The 17,449-nt window shown below is 43.8% G+C and overlaps 1 long non-coding RNA gene across 1 annotated transcript in view; it reads right to left on the bottom strand.

The window, feature by feature from the left end:
• LOC138843807 (uncharacterized) overlaps nt 1-14,080 on the bottom strand; it is a 35,526-nt gene extending 21,446 nt beyond the window's left edge. The window contains exon 1 of the long non-coding RNA XR_011378805.1: nt 13,255-14,080. This is a non-coding gene — a long non-coding RNA (uncharacterized lncRNA). The remainder of the gene's footprint in view (nt 1-13,254) is intronic.
• Between the last annotated feature and the right edge of the window lie 3,369 nt (nt 14,081-17,449).

Here is a 17,449-nt window from a genome sequence, read left to right as displayed (position 1 = left end):
CATCAGCCCCAACTGTGGAACTTTTGACTGCTAATTCTAATTCAACAGTAGGTTTGGGGAGATCGCCCAATCGTCATTAGGTTGTGTCACAGATTTCTAACTGTAAATAGTCAGAACAAGTATATAGCCTAGTAGTTAAGACATCTGTGTGCCCCATATCAGAGTAGCTGAGTTTGATTCCCAACTCTGGTCTGACTCCAGCTTCCTGTGAATGCAGACGCTTAGAGGCAGCAGTGATGGCTCGAGTAACTGAGTTCCCGCCCCCGACATGGGAGACATGGATTGCCTTCCTGACTCCTGACTCCCTCCCCAGCCCAGCCCGAGCTGTTGCAGGTATTTGGAAAGTGAATCAGTGGATGGGACCTCTATGTCTCTCCTTCTTTTCCTCTCAAATAAACAGACTTTTTAAAATTAAAAAAGAATGAATTCTAGATAGAAATGAATTCTTCCTGAGGTTGCAATGCTTGTTGCTGAATCCATAATCTCTTTCTGCTTATTTTGGATGAGGGAACTCATATTCCAAATGGACTTTTCCATCTAGGCTTTGCATCGTGGTTGCAGATCTACTGTCTGAATTCACATGCCTTCAGGCTAACCCTGAAACAAAAATGTTTTGGCAATGTTTCCATATTTAATTATATGCCGTTGCTTAAACTTGTGGATTTGTTTGAAACCTTGAGCCTAACCTTCCCAGTTAGGACCATTCCACCCAGTCTGTCTCACAAACAAACCCTAGTTAGGACAACATGTTTGCTCCTATAGTCTTTGAGTGAGACTGAGAATACCAATAATTATGGGAGCCATGAGGCTGGGGATAGCAGAAGCAATCCCAGCAGCCTACTTCACAGTTCAAGGGTCCAAATTGCCCTCATTGCCCAGACTGTGCCTTGCAGCTTCCCCATAGCTGACGTCTGCTTCAGCTGTGATATGTTAGAAGTGCTGCCTGGGGTGGAAGGTGCTTGCTCTTTCAGTGGCACTGCCAGCTTCCTGAATCCCGACAGCAGGACCTGTCACTCATCAGGACTCTGCCACCCTTGGCTCTGCAGTGCTGAAGGGCTTGGAAGCTTCCCTGGGACAGCTCGTTCTCAGTGTTTTTCTCTGGATCAGGGAAGCTATGAGACGGGGCTGACCAGTGACCAAACGAATATTCGGAGGCCTCAGAAGCCTGCCTCTGTGTGATAACCTGAAGAACAGCCCCGTACTCCTGACACCAGCCGCTATTGAAATTTCCATGCCTGTGTTTATTTACTCGAATATGTTTCCATATCTATCGAAAACTTTCTTTCTCCCTGAAACCCAAAACTTCTCACTACCAAGATCACAAAATTCCATCCTTAAAAATTCTTCCACTAAGCCGGTGCTGCGGCTCACTAGGCTAATCCTCCGCCTTGCGGCACCGGCACACCGGGTTCTAGTCCCGGTCGGGGCGCTGGATTCTGTCCCGGTTGCCCCTCTTCCAGGTCAGCTCTCTGCTGTGGCCAGGGAGTGCAGTGGAGGATGGCCCAAGTGCTTGGGCCCTGCACCCCATGGGAGACCAGGAGAAGTACCTGGCTCCTGCCATCGGATCAGCGCTGTGCGCCGGCCGCAGTGCACCAGCCGCAGCGGCCATTGGAGGGTGAACCAACGGCAAAAGGAAGACCTTTCTCTCTGTCTCTCTCTCACTGTCCACTCTGCCTGTCAAAAAAAAAAAAAAATCTTCCACTTTACAGCGACAGATCAAGTTCCAGAGACCTAACTGGCCTCTTTTACTCCTACTTATACCAGAATTACGAGAGTTTCTCTCTACAATTCTCATTAGTAAAATATTTTCACATAAAAATACCACTAAATCTCCAGTTAGTCTGTCTTTGTGGACTTCATAATTGATTCAAGTAGATATATGGAGTCAGAGATTCTTGCCCTAAAAGCCTTGTGTAAGCTGCAGAAAGCAGCTTAAGACACAGCTCTGAGAGCCAAGAAGCTGGCCTGGAGAAGCTGGCTGCCAACGATGGGTGGCACCAGACCTCCTGGAAGGCACTGTTGCCCTAATACCCTTTCTACCCTTCCTTAGTAAAGAACCTTGGATTTAGATGGATACCAGGGACAGATTCCATCACCCGGCCTCCCTGGTGTCTGAGTGTGTCTGTGGTCCTCTGAGTGATATGTGCAAGCTTACGGTTGTGACTTTCAAGGGTAAGAGTATGCCTTGCACTCCCTTTTCTACATCTTGCTGCTGAATATAATTAGACATCTTGGACCGTGATGAAAAGGACCACACCCTAGGATGACAGAACAATAAAAGCAAAAACCTGGGTCCCAGGCATTATAAAGCTACAACCTTGACAACGAACTGCTTTAATAGTGTTCTGTGTTACGACAGCCATACTAACAGAGCAGATGATAGGAAGGTCTGGTAATTGTTGGATAGCAAGCTTGTTCAGAAATAGCTTCAGCTGGAAAGATAGGCTAAAACTATGGCCCCGACCTAGGCTTTCCCTGAGAACTGCCAGCCTTTTGGCTCCAAGCTGTGTCCTCAAAGTTTCTCCCTTTCCCTTGGCCACAGTTGCTGAGCACTGCCTCAGTCAGAGCTGTGATTGAGTTCTCTCAGTGGATTGACACAGGGCCATCAAGCCAATTCTGGATTCCCCAAGCCTTTCAAAGGCAAGTACGACAATGTGATGATATTGATCACTGGTTGTAGCCTCATTCCTTCTTACTTCTACTAGAAATAGGACATAGGCTTCAGACCACTGTAGTGAACAAGGAACAGTCTAACTTGTCTTGAGAGCCACTGGGATGACCCACTGATTTAGTGCTGTTCAGGTCTTTCTCTAGTGAGTACAACCTTTTTAGTTGCATTTCTTTCTTTTTTTTTTTTTTCCTAAGATTTATTTTATTTATTTGAAAGGCAGAGTTACAAAGAGAGGGAGGGACAGAGCAAGAGAGTGATCTTCCACCTGCTGGTTCACTCCCCAAATGGCCACAATATCCACAGTCGTGTCAGGCCAAAGCCAGGAGCCTGGAACTCCATCTAAGTCTCCCATGGGTGGCAGGGGCCCAGGTACTTGTGTCATTTTCCATGGCTTTTTCCTAGGTGCATTAGTAGGGAGCTGGATCAGAAGTGGAGCAGTTGGGATATGAATTGGCACCCATATGGGATACCTGTGTCCAGGCAGAGGCTTTACCACTGTGCCACAATACTGGCCCATTTAAGTTGCATTTCAATTGCATTTTAGAACCCCCTGCTAATTGGTGCGAGTTTGGATCTGAGGTCACCTTGTCTGCTGGATTTCACGCATCATTTCTCAAATTGCCTTCCCAAATTTTCAGCCGAACTACTTCTGACTCTGATTTCAACAGTTTTACATACTACATGTTTAAGTTTCTCGGCTTAAAAGCAATGTCGAAAACTTGGACCTAGTCCAGACTGTCTAAGGTTCAGAAAGATTAAGTTACTTTCCCAAGGTATTTTGGTTAGATAGTAGTAGAGGTAAGATTAGAATAGAAATATGTCCAAAGAGAAAGAAAGTATATCTAGTACCAGTTCTGATATATGCTATGGTCTGAATGTGTCCCCCAAATTCACATGTTAGAAACTTAATCCCCAGTGCACTAGTGTTGGCATGCAAGGACTTTGGGGAACAGGCTTGCTTGTGACAGCTCTGCCCTCATGAATGGATGAACATAATGGGGCTTGGTGGAGGAAGTTTGTTCTCTCTCTCTTACTTTCTGTCCCACTCACCATGAGGACATAGCACAAGGTGCCATCCTACTAAACCTACCTACATCTTATATCCCAAGCCTCTAGACTTGTGAGAAATAAATAAGTATCTATTTATAAATTATCTGGTGTCAGATATTTTGTTATAAAAAGCACAAATGGACTAAAACAATATGCGTGAAATCTTTCAATTACTGATTTCTTCAATATATCTTCCATGCAACATTTAACTACAAAGAGACTTAGAAAAAAGACTAAACTGCTTGGTCTTTGTCCCCTGCCAACATGATAAGGAGGATGGTAAGGAAGCAGAGGAAAATGATATATGCTCTGGTAGATATCATCATCTTAGTAAATAAGAAGCTAACACTAACAACAAAACTTTATCCCCTCCTGCTAAAGGGAGGAATGTATGAGATATGTGATATTCAAATAGTGGACAGGGGCTGGTGCCGTGGTGCAGTAGGTAATCCTCCGCCTGCAACGCTGCCATCCCATACGAGTGCTGGTTCTAGTCCCAGCTGCCCCTCTTCTAATCCATCTCTCTGCTATGGCCTGGAAAAGCAGTAGAAGATGGCCCAAGTCCTTGGGCCCCTGCACCCACATGGGATACCAGAAAGAAGCTCCTGGCTCCTGGCTTTGGATTGGCACAGATCCAGCCACTGTGGCTATCTGGAAGGAGAACCAACTGAAGAAAGACCTTTCTCTCTCTCCCTCTCACTGTCTAGAACTCTACCTCTCAAATAAATATATAAAATCTTAAAAAAAACATAGTGGACAAATACAGTTGCTTCTTTCCAATGAAAAAAAAGTAGTGTAAGTCAAAATTTAAAAATGTTTGAAGCTTCAAAGATATGTCTATGAAATATACTGCATTGATACTATAATATGGGGTTGAGACAAGCGATACAAATATTCTATAGCTCAGGGTAAAATAACAGTACTGAAAGTTGTTGGGGAATTCAAAAGACAGAAAGGTCATATTTGATTGTGAAAAATCTAGAAAGGCTTTGTAAAGTGCTCTGCAATGGATATTTTAAAGGAAGAGTTCTTATGGCATATGCTTCTAAGGATACATGGATTTTTCAACAAGTAGAATTTGGAGAATCGAGGGTGAGAAGGCCAATTAAAACAGAGAAGGCATGAGCAAGGACATTAATGGTGACGGTCACAAGTTGTATTCCAGAATGTTGACTTTACATAGACGGTAGGCTATATATAGGGTGGTTGCAGAATAAAGGATTAAAAAGATGAGCTGGGAACAGGTTGCAGAAGCAGCCTGTAAAGGCAAGCTGCAGAACTGCTGATCCATCAGCCAGACAGGGAAGAGAGAGCTGTCAAAGGAGCCTTAGAGCACTGGGTTTTGGAGACAGGTTATGTTGACAAGTAGCCCCCTTGGGCTTCAGGTTGTTACACGCAAAATGAGGGCGATGTGCTACACACCCTCTACGCATACATATACTGTAAATGTTCCGTGTTGAAAGGAGTAAAGTACTGCTTCAGGAAGACTCAAGTCCTAGATTGTTCCTTCCCTTTAAATGTCCCATCTCAAGCACAGAGACAGAAACCATGGTGTCAAGGAGGCGATTTGGTAAACTCAGATGGTTGTGCGTTGGCATGGATTGGAGCTAGAGAAACATTTAGGAATCTATTACAATAGTCCAGGTAAAAAGTGGAGACCATGGACAGTCATGAGATTAGACATACACTAGAAAGGCATACCAGAGGAGAAAATGTGTAGGATTTGGGTTTGTGAGCAGTGGAGAATAAGAAAAGGAAGGCACAGGTAAGCATGACTGAACCTGCAATCGTGAGGAATTGGAGGAATGATGGTGCGACTCACAGAAGTAAGGTAATTTAGAGGGAGAAGCTAGTTTGTTTCTGAGAGAATGGGAGATTATGGGTTTGTTTCGGGCACCACTGATTTTTTTAAAAAGATTTATTTATTTATTTGAAAGGCAGAGTTACAGAGAGGCAGAGACAGAGAGAGAGAGGTCTTCCATTTGCTGGTTCACTTCCCAAATGACCGCAATGGCTGAAACTGCGCCAACCCGAAGCCAGGAACAAGGAACTTCTTCCAGGTCTTCCATGCAGGTGCAGGGGCCCAAGCACATGGGCCATCTTCTACTGCTTTCCCAGGCCACAGCAGAGAGCTGGATAGGAAATAGAGCATCCGAGACTCGAACCTGTGCCCATATGGGTGCACTGCACTTGGCGGGCCAGCACCGCAATTGGCGGCTTTACCCACTATGCCACAGCGCTGGCCCCTAGCTCCATTGATTTTAAGGTACCAATAGACATATAAGTCATTATTCAACAGGTAGAAAGAGTACGTTAGAGGTAGGACTGCATTTTCAGGAATTATGCATAGTGATGAGAATTAAACCCATGAGAAAGAGCGAGAGAGAACAGTGATTTTGAAGAAGTTCTTTGAGGGTGAACCTTTGGGAGGTGGTCTTGCTTAAGAATAACCTGGGGGGCCAGCGCCATGGCTCACTTGGCTAATCCTTTGCCTGCGGTGCCGGCACCCCATATGGGCGCCCGGTTCTAGTCCTGGCTGCTTATCTTCCAGTCCAGCTCTCTGCTGTGGCCTGGGAGTGCAGTGGAGGATGGCCCAGGTGACTGGGCGCCACACCCGCATGGGAGACCAGGAAGAAGCACCTGGCTCCTGGCTTCGGATTGGCGCAGCACTGGCTGTAGCCGCCATTTGGGGGGTGAACCAACGGAAGGAAGACCTTTCTCTTTGTCTCTCTCTGTCTCTCTCTCTCTCTCTCTCTCACTGTTTAACTCTACCTGTCAAATAAGTTAAAAAAAAAAAAAAGAATAACCTGGGAAAGAAGAGACAAAGATTGATTCGTTAGAGGGATAAAGAAAAAAGGATTCTGTTGTGTTTTGAAAACCCAGGGGTGCCAGATACCATGTATTTTGTCCTCCAGACTCACCCTCCAGCCTTCTCTGTCCTACTTTCAACTCAGAGGCTGCCCTATGTGACTCCTTACCCTTTGACTTCAGGTCAGGAAGGGTTTAGTTAAAGGGGATCCAAAGAGGAGCCAAGAGTGAGATGTTGCCTTGAGCTGGCTATGACCGCTATGCTAGGGTCACTCACTGCACTCCTCAAGGCACCTGCTGTGCATGATTCTCCTTTCAGGCTCTGTAAAGTTCTCTCTCCCCCTTTGTTCCCAAGAGGGGTAAGTGCTCAATTGCTATCCAAATTCTTCTCATCCCTATTGTTTCCTTAACCCTGTGCTTTATAAACCTTACTAAATTATCCTAGAGTGAGTTTTTCCTTTGTTTTTCAAGTTGGGATGCTGATTGAAACACCTGTTATGCCTGGTAAACTCTAACAGGAACATAAGTGTTGATCAGGTGAACAAATGGGAACACTGAGGTTGTTCTATCTCCAATCAATAGCTCCTTTTATTTATTGGAGTCAATAGCAAAATTTAATTCCAGCCATAATTCTGCCTAGAGCCTGGGCTCCTACCCAGACTCTGCCATGCAACTGAGCAAGCAGGACTTTTGGTTAATAAAATAAAGCTTCCTAAAACTAATCCAACAATTTTTGATAAAGATGCTAATTTTATGAGTGAAGCAAGTTGGCATATACACAGATAAGAGGATGGAATCCTTAATTCTTTTTAAAGATTTTATTTTATTTATTTGAAAGGCAGAGAGACAGAGGGAGACAGAGAGCTGCCATCCACTGGCTTATTCCCCATGATAGCTGGGGCTGGGGCAGATGCAAGTCAGGAGCCAGGAATTCAATCTGGGTCTCCTATGGGGGTAACAGGGACCAAGCACTTGGTTCACCATCTGCTTCCACCCAAGTTGTAATCAAAAGCAGAGATGGGACTCGAACCCAGACACTCTAACATGAGAGGCAGGTGTCCCAAGTGGCTACTTAACCAAACCTCTGTCCCCACCCCTAAGTCTTGTTTCTCTCAAAATGCTACTATATAAACACTTCAGCTCTCTGTTCCCGGATGCTTTATTCCAATCACCTGAAGCAATTTAGCTATCACCTGTAATTAACCTTAACCTTATTTATAGAACCATTTGTGTGTATAGTTAGTTAGGTGGTCACAACATCAGTCATTGATTTTTTTGTACTAAATCCCTGTTACCACTGAACTTGCACTAATGTAAGAAAGCTCACTCAACCCCTGGCCTTATACTTTCATGTCCATATCTGGACTCTTACTGTTGGGAACACGCTGATCCCAGCATCCCATCTACTTAAAGTAGTGGTGATTACTTGTACTCTTCCAGAGTGGGTGAGTACCTTGGATCTTGAGTCTATTTAGCTCTCTTTGTCTTGGAGTGATTTTGTGGTTATGGGTCTGCCTCCACACTTACATCCTTGTGTGCTCATTCTTAGAATCACACGTCGTCTGTGCTCTGAGATTCTCAGTTACTACCTAACCTTGCAGATCTGTCTTCATTCCTCAGCCTGACAGGACATAATATGGCTCATTTCATTGCCACACAGGCTTCCCAGGAGATTAATGGTATTAAGTACATTTTGCATACCAAGTTGTGTGTTTCACAATACTGTGTGCATGTATATTCCCTATACATCATTTCAGTAAGAAACTGATTATCTTCGTTTTTGAGTGAAGAAACAGAAGCTCCTGGATGTTCCGTAGCTTCCCCCAGATAACTCAGTGGCGGAGCTGGAACAGCTTACATCCTTGTCAGGAAACTATCATGAATACAGATTACAGCAATGCAAAAAAATGTGTCTGAGGAGTTCAAGGAATCCAGAGTCACCAGTGAGCCCCTCCTGGGTAAAATGCTCACAGATGAGAGAGGAGTGCGGACAGGGGGAACAGGTAGGATTCTGACAGGTCCTGAGGTTTTTAAAAACTGGCTCGCATGAGAGTGGGGCTGGCAAGTCGGCATTCGTCCGGGCAGGCAGGTGGAAGGAGAGGATGTTGCAGCTGGAGTCTTCTCTCTCAGGGACTCCTTCTTTCTCACGGGACCTCCTCCTTTGTCTTTAAGACCTTCAACTAACTGACTGGTCAAGGCCATGCCTCATGGAGGATAATCTGATTTACTCAAAGCTAAATGTGAATCTCATCTTAAACACTACATTCACAGGTGTTTTACCCAATATACTGCGCTCAGTAGCCTACCCACTTTGACACACAAAGTTAACCATCACAGCTAGGAAGAGGAGAGGTCGACTTGGGTGGGCTATGAATGCTAGGTGAATGGTTTGGTAGTATTAAATTATATAACGTGTATATAATCCTTGGGCCATAGTAGGCTAAGTAATTGGGTAGCATGTAATAGTTATGGAAGATTTTTTGGTAGTAGTGATATGCTGCTGTACAGTATTAAAAAGGAGTATGACAAGGAGAAGGGACAATACCCATTTTTTATGGATTAGCCATGAGGGAGTGGACTGGTCACTTCCCTTGTGTCAGGTGTGAATAGATGTTTCAGATACATTATCTCATTTCCTATTCCAACCAGCCTGTACAATACTTGATCAATGAAACCTTCTCTTCCAACCCCGTATGAACTTGCCTAAGATCAGTTACAAGATAGGACTCAAATCCAAGTCTGCCTGATTCCAGCCTTGCTCATATTAACAATGGTAGCCATAGAAAGAAGGAGAAGGGTTTGAATAACATTGTGAAATTGAAAGTATTTGGTAACTAATCAGAAGGCCTAGTGACAGAGACAAAAGGTAACAGCACAATTTTGAAGCTGGGTAGATTTTTAGTAGAAGAAAACTGTGGCCCTTCAGGATAAACAAGAAAATCACATGAGGATCTTATTTTAGATGAGTCAGCCTTTTTGATTTATTCAAGAAGTATTCATTTAGGGGCCGGCGCTGTGGCACAGCAGGTAAAGCTGCCTTTTGCAGTGCCAGGCACCAGTTCTAGTCCTGGCTGCTCCAGGCTGCTCCACTTCCTTTTTTTTTTCTTTTTTTTTTTAAGATTTATTTATTTATTTGAAAATCAGAGTTACAGAGAGAGAGAAGGAGAGGCAGAGAGAGAGAGAGAGAGAGAGAGGTGTCTTCCATCTGCTGCGCCGATCCGAAGCTAGGAACCAGGAGCTTCTTCCAGGTCTCCCATGCAGGTGCAGGGGCCCAAGCACATGGGCCATCTTCTACTGCTTTCTCAGGCCATAGCAGAGAGCTGGATAGGAAATGGGGCAGCCGGGACTTGAACCAGCGCCCGTATGGGATGCCAGCACTGCAGGTGGCAGCTTTACCTGCTATGCCACAGCACCGTCTCCAAGGCTGCTCCACTTCCAATCCAGCTCTCTGCTATGGCCTGGGAAAGCAGTAGAAGATGGCCCAAGTCCTTGGGCCCCTGCACCCGCATGGGAGACCTGGAAGAATCTCCTGGCTCTCTTTCTTTCTCTGCTTCTGTCTCTCTGTCACTCTGCCTTTGCTTTTCAAATAAATAAATAAATAAGTAAATAAATATTTTTTAAAAAGTATTAATTTAATGGTAACAGTGTGAGGAAGCAAATCATTCAGGAATCAGTAAGATTTAGCACATTTTAGTCAGAGGGAGCACGGGAAATAGTGATTGAGGGAAGAGGAGTAAGAGATGGGGGCCAAGGCTTGTTGTCTGAGACCTCACAGATCATGAGAAATTTAGTTTATCTTTGGAATGAGATGGCATGCCAGTGCAGGGGTGCGTGCAGAGCTGTCCTGTGATGTGACTTCCATTTTTAAAGTTTCACCCTGTGATGCTGCCATGTTCAGAAGAAAGCGAGCGCAGTGAGGGCGGAAGCACAGAGACCAGGGAGGAGGCTACTGGAACAATCCAGGAAGGGTTGATGGCCACCATCAGATTGGGATGGAGGTAGCGAGAAGTGATCAGATTCTGGAAGTATTTTTAAAATAGCAGACCAAACACATTGATGGTTTGGATGTGAACTGTAAGGGGGAAAATGTGTGGATTTTAAGATTTAATATTTGTATTTCAGTAGTGACATCTAATAGCTCTCAGGAACATGAACACTGGAAGACAAGGGAGGGGATGATGGCTGAGACAGAGGTTTGAGAAACATCCACAGTGGTGCTCACCTGATATGGCCACTTTAGAGTCTCCTAAGAAAAGTAGGTGCATATGCATAACGCAAATGTGTGGCTAAAAATACGTGGAAAATATCAAGTTTTTAACAAAATGAAGGTCTGGAAGGTAGCAAAAGAAACCAAGAGTGACAGGGGATTGGTCATCAATTCCAGTTTAGTGGATTTTGGACTTTGTGACAATCTTGGGAAGAGAATGAATCAACATGATACCATTCCTGCTATTTTTGGAAGTTCCCTATGAATGGTGATATTATCTGGCCCTATTTGTGATTAAAGTATTTAATTTGCCAGGCCCCTGCTCCTTTAGCAGGGAGCTGGATTGGAAGTGGAGCAGCCTCTGGCGGCAATATGGGATGTTGGCATTATAGGAGGTGATTTAACGTACTACACCTCAATGTCAGCCACACACCCCAAAGTTTATGTTCGTGGTTAATGGATTGATGGATTAAGGGTGCAGGCTTGGTCCAATTATGGCACTGGTAGGCGGCCTTTAGGACATGGGACTTGCCCTTGGAAGGTAATTCTCACGAGCGGGTTGCCTATTTAAGCCACGTTCAATATAGCTTCCCCCTCTGCTTCCTGGCTCTCCATATGGTCATCCCTCTTCCATCCTCTGAGGTCCTCAGATGCTACTCCAGTAAGGCTGCTTGACCTTGGACTGTGAACCTCTAAACTGGAGGCTGAGTATTAGTCAGATTTTGTTACTTTAAAACACCAGAGGGTAGCCTCTGGGGGAAACAAGAAGGTATGTCTGCAATGTGCTTTATTATTTCTGAATAAACTATTTGGAGGATAAAAGATCTTGCATAAAATAACATTCATTATAAAGTAAGATAAACCCTAACGTTTACCCATGTGCCTAGTAAATCATTTTTATAATGCAAAGGTAAACTTGAATTGTCTGTGCCCAATCTCAAAGTTACACAACTGTCAGTCATGATATTTTTCCACTATGGTTATTTTTGGCTGCCAAAATTCAGATCATTACCAAATGCCTGTTGCACTTTCATTAGCTCCACCCCTTCCTCAAGGAAACTGTAGTAACTAAAAATATTTGGTAGAGTTGAAATAAATTTTTGAGTCTTAATTTTGTTTTTTAATTTGAGAGGCAGAGAGATAGCCAGCCAATCAGCTAGCAAGCTACACACACACACACACACACACACACAAAGAGAGAGAGAGACAGAGACAGAGATGGAGACAGAGAGAGAGGGAGGAGAGGGAGAGACAGAGAGAATATTTTCATCTGTTGGTTTACTTCCCAAATGCCCACTTTGGCAAGGGCTGGGCTAGGAACAGAGCCAAGAGCTGAGAACTTAATCCAGGTCTCACATGTGGGTAGCAGGAACACAATCACTTGAAACATCATTGCTGCTCCCTAGGGTCTGCTTTACTGGGAAGCTGAAGTCAGGAGCTTGGGCCAGGAATTGAACCCAGGCACTATGATATGGATTTGGGACATCTTAACACTTAGGCTAAACACCTGATCCTAGGACTTAGATTCTGTAGGCTATGCCTGGTCTACTTTATTAGACCGACCAATTGGAGTAAATCCCTAAGGTCATTACACAAGTAAACCATATTGCAAGGCTGAAATGTGAGTTTCTTAACTCTGTTTTTAAATGACTGCTTTCCCCAGCAGAGGATGGCCCAATTGCTTGGGTCCCTGCACCTGCATGGGAGATCCAAAGCTCCTGGCTTTGGATCAGCTCAGCTCTGGCCACTGGGGCCATTTGGTAGGTGAACCAGCAGATGGAAGACCTCTATCTCTCTATCTCTCTCTGTAACTCTGTCTTTCAAATAAATAAAATAAATCTTAAAAAAATAAATGACTACTTTCCCAAGAATGTTTTAACAGTGCTCTGAGCTAGGTACTAGGAAGAATATAATAATTACTAAAGGAGGAAAAATAGTTACAAGATTTGTCCTGAAACAGATATGCCTAGAAGCTTTCTACCTCTTTTCGTTCGCTTAGTAGCCAACCAGTTTTAAACAAAAAAATGTTATAACTTGATGCTGTGTCTTAGGCGTTGTCAACAGCAAAGTAACTTCAGGCTTTGTTCTTGCCCTCTATTGCCTGTCACATCCTTGTTTTGCAATATTCTGCTAGAGCTTGAATAAAATAGTAGATGAGACACCTTGATGTCCCTGAAGACTTAAAATTTAGGCCTCTTATTATTAGAACTATTTAACAATGATGTAGAGATTTAAAAATAAGAACTTCCCTTTGAAAGCGATGACAGGACAGACAAACCTACATACTCTGTAGTATAACACAGTGCTGAAATACACATTTTAAGTCAGACACAAAGAAAACAGCTGAAAAAATGTTTTAGTGGTTTCTTAACATTTGCTTTATCGTAATTGCCTTGAAATATTTTTATCCCTAAGAAAATAAGGCAAGAATATACTTTACAAAGTAATCTATCCATAATGCATATATGCATTTTTTATTTCATTTTTAAGATCTACCATGCCATGCATTTCTGCTTACCACTTCATTGGCTATGGGTTAGAGATGGTTGGGAAGAACTGGGCCTTGCAAGCACATTCAATGCCCTTTCTTTTTGTGGAGGGATCCAGCAGCCTGCAGCTGGGGTCTCTGCTGCTGCTCTGCCAGGGGTGTTGCTCAGCCTGACCTGTGGGCAGGAGCAGACTTTCCAGATCCGAGGAGGTAATAGGCTTGGGATTCTTTATGAAAGTGAAAATAGTACTCTTTCAAGTACAAAAGGATCCTGTTGGATGCCCTAGAAAGAGAAATAGAGTACACTTTAACAAATAAAAAAAATCTTTCATCTGCAAAAGATCAACTGGATTAGAAGGAGATATCCAGTGGCAACAAGAAGTGAAATGTTCAGGAAAAGGTCAAAATGAAAAAAAATTGTTTTACTGTAAAGGAGAATTCTACTTGTAAAAGTATAGATGAATTGGATAAGGCATTTGGCCTAACTATTCACCAATTCAATATTTGAGCAATGGTGGAGCGCCGCGGCTCACTAGGCTAATCCTCCGCCTTGCGGCGCCGGCACACCGGGTTCTAGTCCCGGCCGGGCCGCCGGATTCTGTCCCGGTTGCCCCTCTTCCAGGCCAGCTCTCTGCTGTGGCCCAGGAGTGCAGTGGAGGATGGCCCAAGTGCTTGGGCCCTGCACCCCATGGGAGACCAGGAGAAGTACCTGGCTGCTGCCATCGGATCAGCGTGGTGCGCTGGCTGCAGCGCGCCAACCGCGGTGGCCATTGGAGGGTGAACCAACGGCAAAGGAAGACCTTTCTCTCTGTCTCTCTCTCTCACTGTCCACTCTGCCCGTCAAAAAATAAAAATTAAAAAAAAATATTTGAGCAATGGTTAAGATGAGTATAACATGGTCCCAAGCCCTACAGAGTACTAGAACTGAGGAATGAGCAAAGCACTCAGGCGGAAGAAGTGGCCTTCTGAATTTGGTCTGGAACAGTGATAAGGAGGATGCTGAGGATGGTAGCTGGGGTACTGGAAATGAGGGGGCTAAGAGAAATAGGGAGAAAACTGCTTTAAGCGAAGTCCTTAAAGCTATAGAGTTGTCTGAAGGAACTATGCTTTAATTAAATTCAGTGAGATAAGTGCACATTCTACTAACGTGGGAGTGGAAAAAGCATAAAACAAGTTGGGTACTATAAGGATTCTGGAATGGAAATCAGGAAAAACTGAAAGAGATAAAATATAAATATGGAAGGAGTAATGCAAATAATTTAGAAAGGCATCATCCGGCTCACTAAGAAGTTTGGGAAAGACAGAAAGAATTAAAAATGTGCATTTTATTTCAGTTCCCTCAAAAATTTTTTATTTATATAAGGTGTACAAATTTGATATATTTCATATATATAGATTTAAGGGTATAATGATACTTCCCACCCTATCATCTTTCCTACCATGCTCTCAGCCTCCTTCCTCCTTCCTTCCTTATTTTTTCTTTTAATTTTCACAATTACATACTTTCCATTTATTTCGTAATCACAAACTTAACCCTCCACCAAATAAAGAATTCAACAAGTAGTAAGTAGAAAAACCACTTACTCAAGAGTATAGACAAGGGCTGAAAACAAAAATCAAGTCTCAAAATGTCAATTTTGCTCATAAGCATTACATGTTTTGTATTCTGTGTATCCTTATTTCAGTTATTTAAAAGGATATTTATACTCGAACAAATTCTTTGTGATGAGGCCTAACTTCCACTCATGAGGATGTTGCCAAGGAAATGATAATACTGACATAGGCACTATGGGTAAGAACAGGAAGTACACTAAATGAGGGTGGGGAAGAGGTGTGGCATGGGAATAGAGGAGGTGGGGTTAGGTTTAATGGAGTTAAAGAAAGTCATCAAAAACAGGCTTAACTGTAGGTGATGGGATTAACCTAACTCAAGGAGAGACAAGCAAGAAAAACTGCAATAGAAAACACATGGCTGCTCTGTGGAGTAGTTCGTCAGGTCTCTGCCTGTTGCGCAGGCATCCCATATGGGTGCCAGTTAGAGTCCCAGCTGCTCCACTTTTTTTTTTTTTTTTTAATTTATTTGATGGAGTTAGACAGTGAGAGAGAGAGAGAGAGAGGTCTTCCTTTCTCCGTTGATTCACCCCCCAAGTGGCTGTGTCAGCCGGAGCTACACCAGGAGCCAGGTGCTTCCTCTTGGTCTCCCATGGGGGTGCAGGGGCCCAAGCACTTGGGCCATCCTCCACTGCTTTCCCCGGGCCACAGCAGAGAGCTGGACTGGAAGAGGAACAACCGGGACTAAAACCTGGTGCCCATATGGGATTAGCAAAGTGAGCCACGGTGCCAGCCCTGCTCCACTTCTGATCCAGCTCCCTGCTAATGCACCTGGGAAAGCATCAGAGGATGGCCCAAGTGTTTGGGCCCCTGCACCCACATGGGAGACCCAGAGGAAACTCCAGGCTCCTGGCTTCAGATCAGCCCAGCTCCAGCCGTTGCAACCATTTGGGGAGTGAGCCAATGAATGGAAGACCTCTCTGTAACTCTACTTTTCAAAAAAATAAATAAATCTTAAAAAAAAAAAATGAAAAAGCAGAAACAATTTCCTGGTGGAACGATGGGGTTAAAAGCTGCAATTTCAAGACATACACACATACACAGATAAAGCATACTAGATGTACACATATGTAAAATTAAGTGGATAAGGGAGTCAAGTATTTTTGGTAATGACAGTGAAAAAAAGCTAAATCCTACAATCAAGGGGAGAAATTTGGGTTTAAACTTTATAAACTGAATTCATTAATTATTCATTTCTTCATATTATTCTGCTTGCATTTGGCTGTATTTGGAAAGTAAATCTGAATCAAAATTAAATTTCACAGATCTGAGAACTACATCTATTAACAATATCAGAGGTCAGGGCCGGCGCTGTGGCACAGTGGGTTAATGCACTGGCCTGAAGCGCCGGCAAACCATATGGGCACCAGTTCGAGACCCGGCTGCTCCACTTCCTGTCCAGCTCTCTGCTATGGCCTGGGAAAGCAGTGGAAGATAACCCAAGTCCTTGGGCCCCTACACCCGCTTGGGAGACCGGAGGAGGCTCCTGGCTCCTGACTTTGGATCGGCGCAGTTCCAACCATTGCAGCCAATTGGGGAGTGAACCATCGGATGGAAAACCTCTCTCTCCCTCCCTCTCTCTCTCTCTCCCCCTCTCTTCTCTCTGTGTAACTTTGACTTTCAAGCAAAATAAATAAATCTTTAAAAAAAAAAACCAATATCAGAGGTCACCAAACTGTCACTTTAAAAACTAAGAGGCTGTGTCCGATTCGAGAGCAATGACATTTTTCGGTATGGAAAAGAGGAACCTACATAGGCTTCACAGTCAGATCTGAGTTCGAATCATAGCTCTGTGGTCTCTGTATGAGACACATAATTTCTCTGTCTCCTTTCCCTGTGATTCCTTTCATTGGAGTAATAACTACCCAGAATTACTGTAAAGATTGAGAGACATAAGTATTTATAGAGTATTAAGCATAATGACTCCTACATAGAAAGACTTATAATTTAGAGATCATCTGTGGTAGAATTAAAATTTTTTTAAAAAAACTGAGGTGGCTGGTGTTGTGGCATAGTGGGTTAAGCTGCTGCCTGTGACTCTGGCATCCCTTATTGGGGCACTGGTTCAAGTCCTGGCTGTTCCACTTCCAACCCAGCTCCCTACTGATATGCCTAGGAAAGCAACAGAAGATGGTGCAAGTACTTGGGTTTCTGACAGCCATGTGAGATACCTGGAAGAAGCTCCTGGCTCATGGATTCAGCCTGATCCAGCCCTGGCTGTTGTGGCCACTTGGAGAGTGAACCAGCAAATTAAAGATATAGCTGTCTCTCCCTCTCCCTCTGCTACTCTGCCTTTCAAATAAATAAATTTTTTAAGCATTTTATTTGAAAGAGGAGAGAAGGAGAGAGAGTGAGAGCTGGGCCAAGCTGAAGCCAGGAGTAAGAACTCAATCTGAGTCTCTCATATGGTTGAAAAGTCCCAAGTACTTGGAACCTTCTGGTTTCCACAGTGTGCATTAGTAGGGAGCTGCAATCAGAAGTACAGCCAGGACTCAAAACCCAGGCATCAACATCCATCTTTAGAAAAACTATTTTTTTAAAGATTTTTTTTTTTTTATTTGAAAGAGAGAGAGAGGGGTCTTCCATCCACTGGTTCACACCCCAAACGGCTGCA

Source organism: Oryctolagus cuniculus, chromosome 9 (assembly GCF_964237555.1).
Source record: "Oryctolagus cuniculus chromosome 9, mOryCun1.1, whole genome shotgun sequence".
Taxonomy (NCBI): Eukaryota; Metazoa; Chordata; class Mammalia; order Lagomorpha; family Leporidae; genus Oryctolagus; species Oryctolagus cuniculus.
This window is presented reverse-complemented; position numbering and strand designations above follow the sequence as displayed.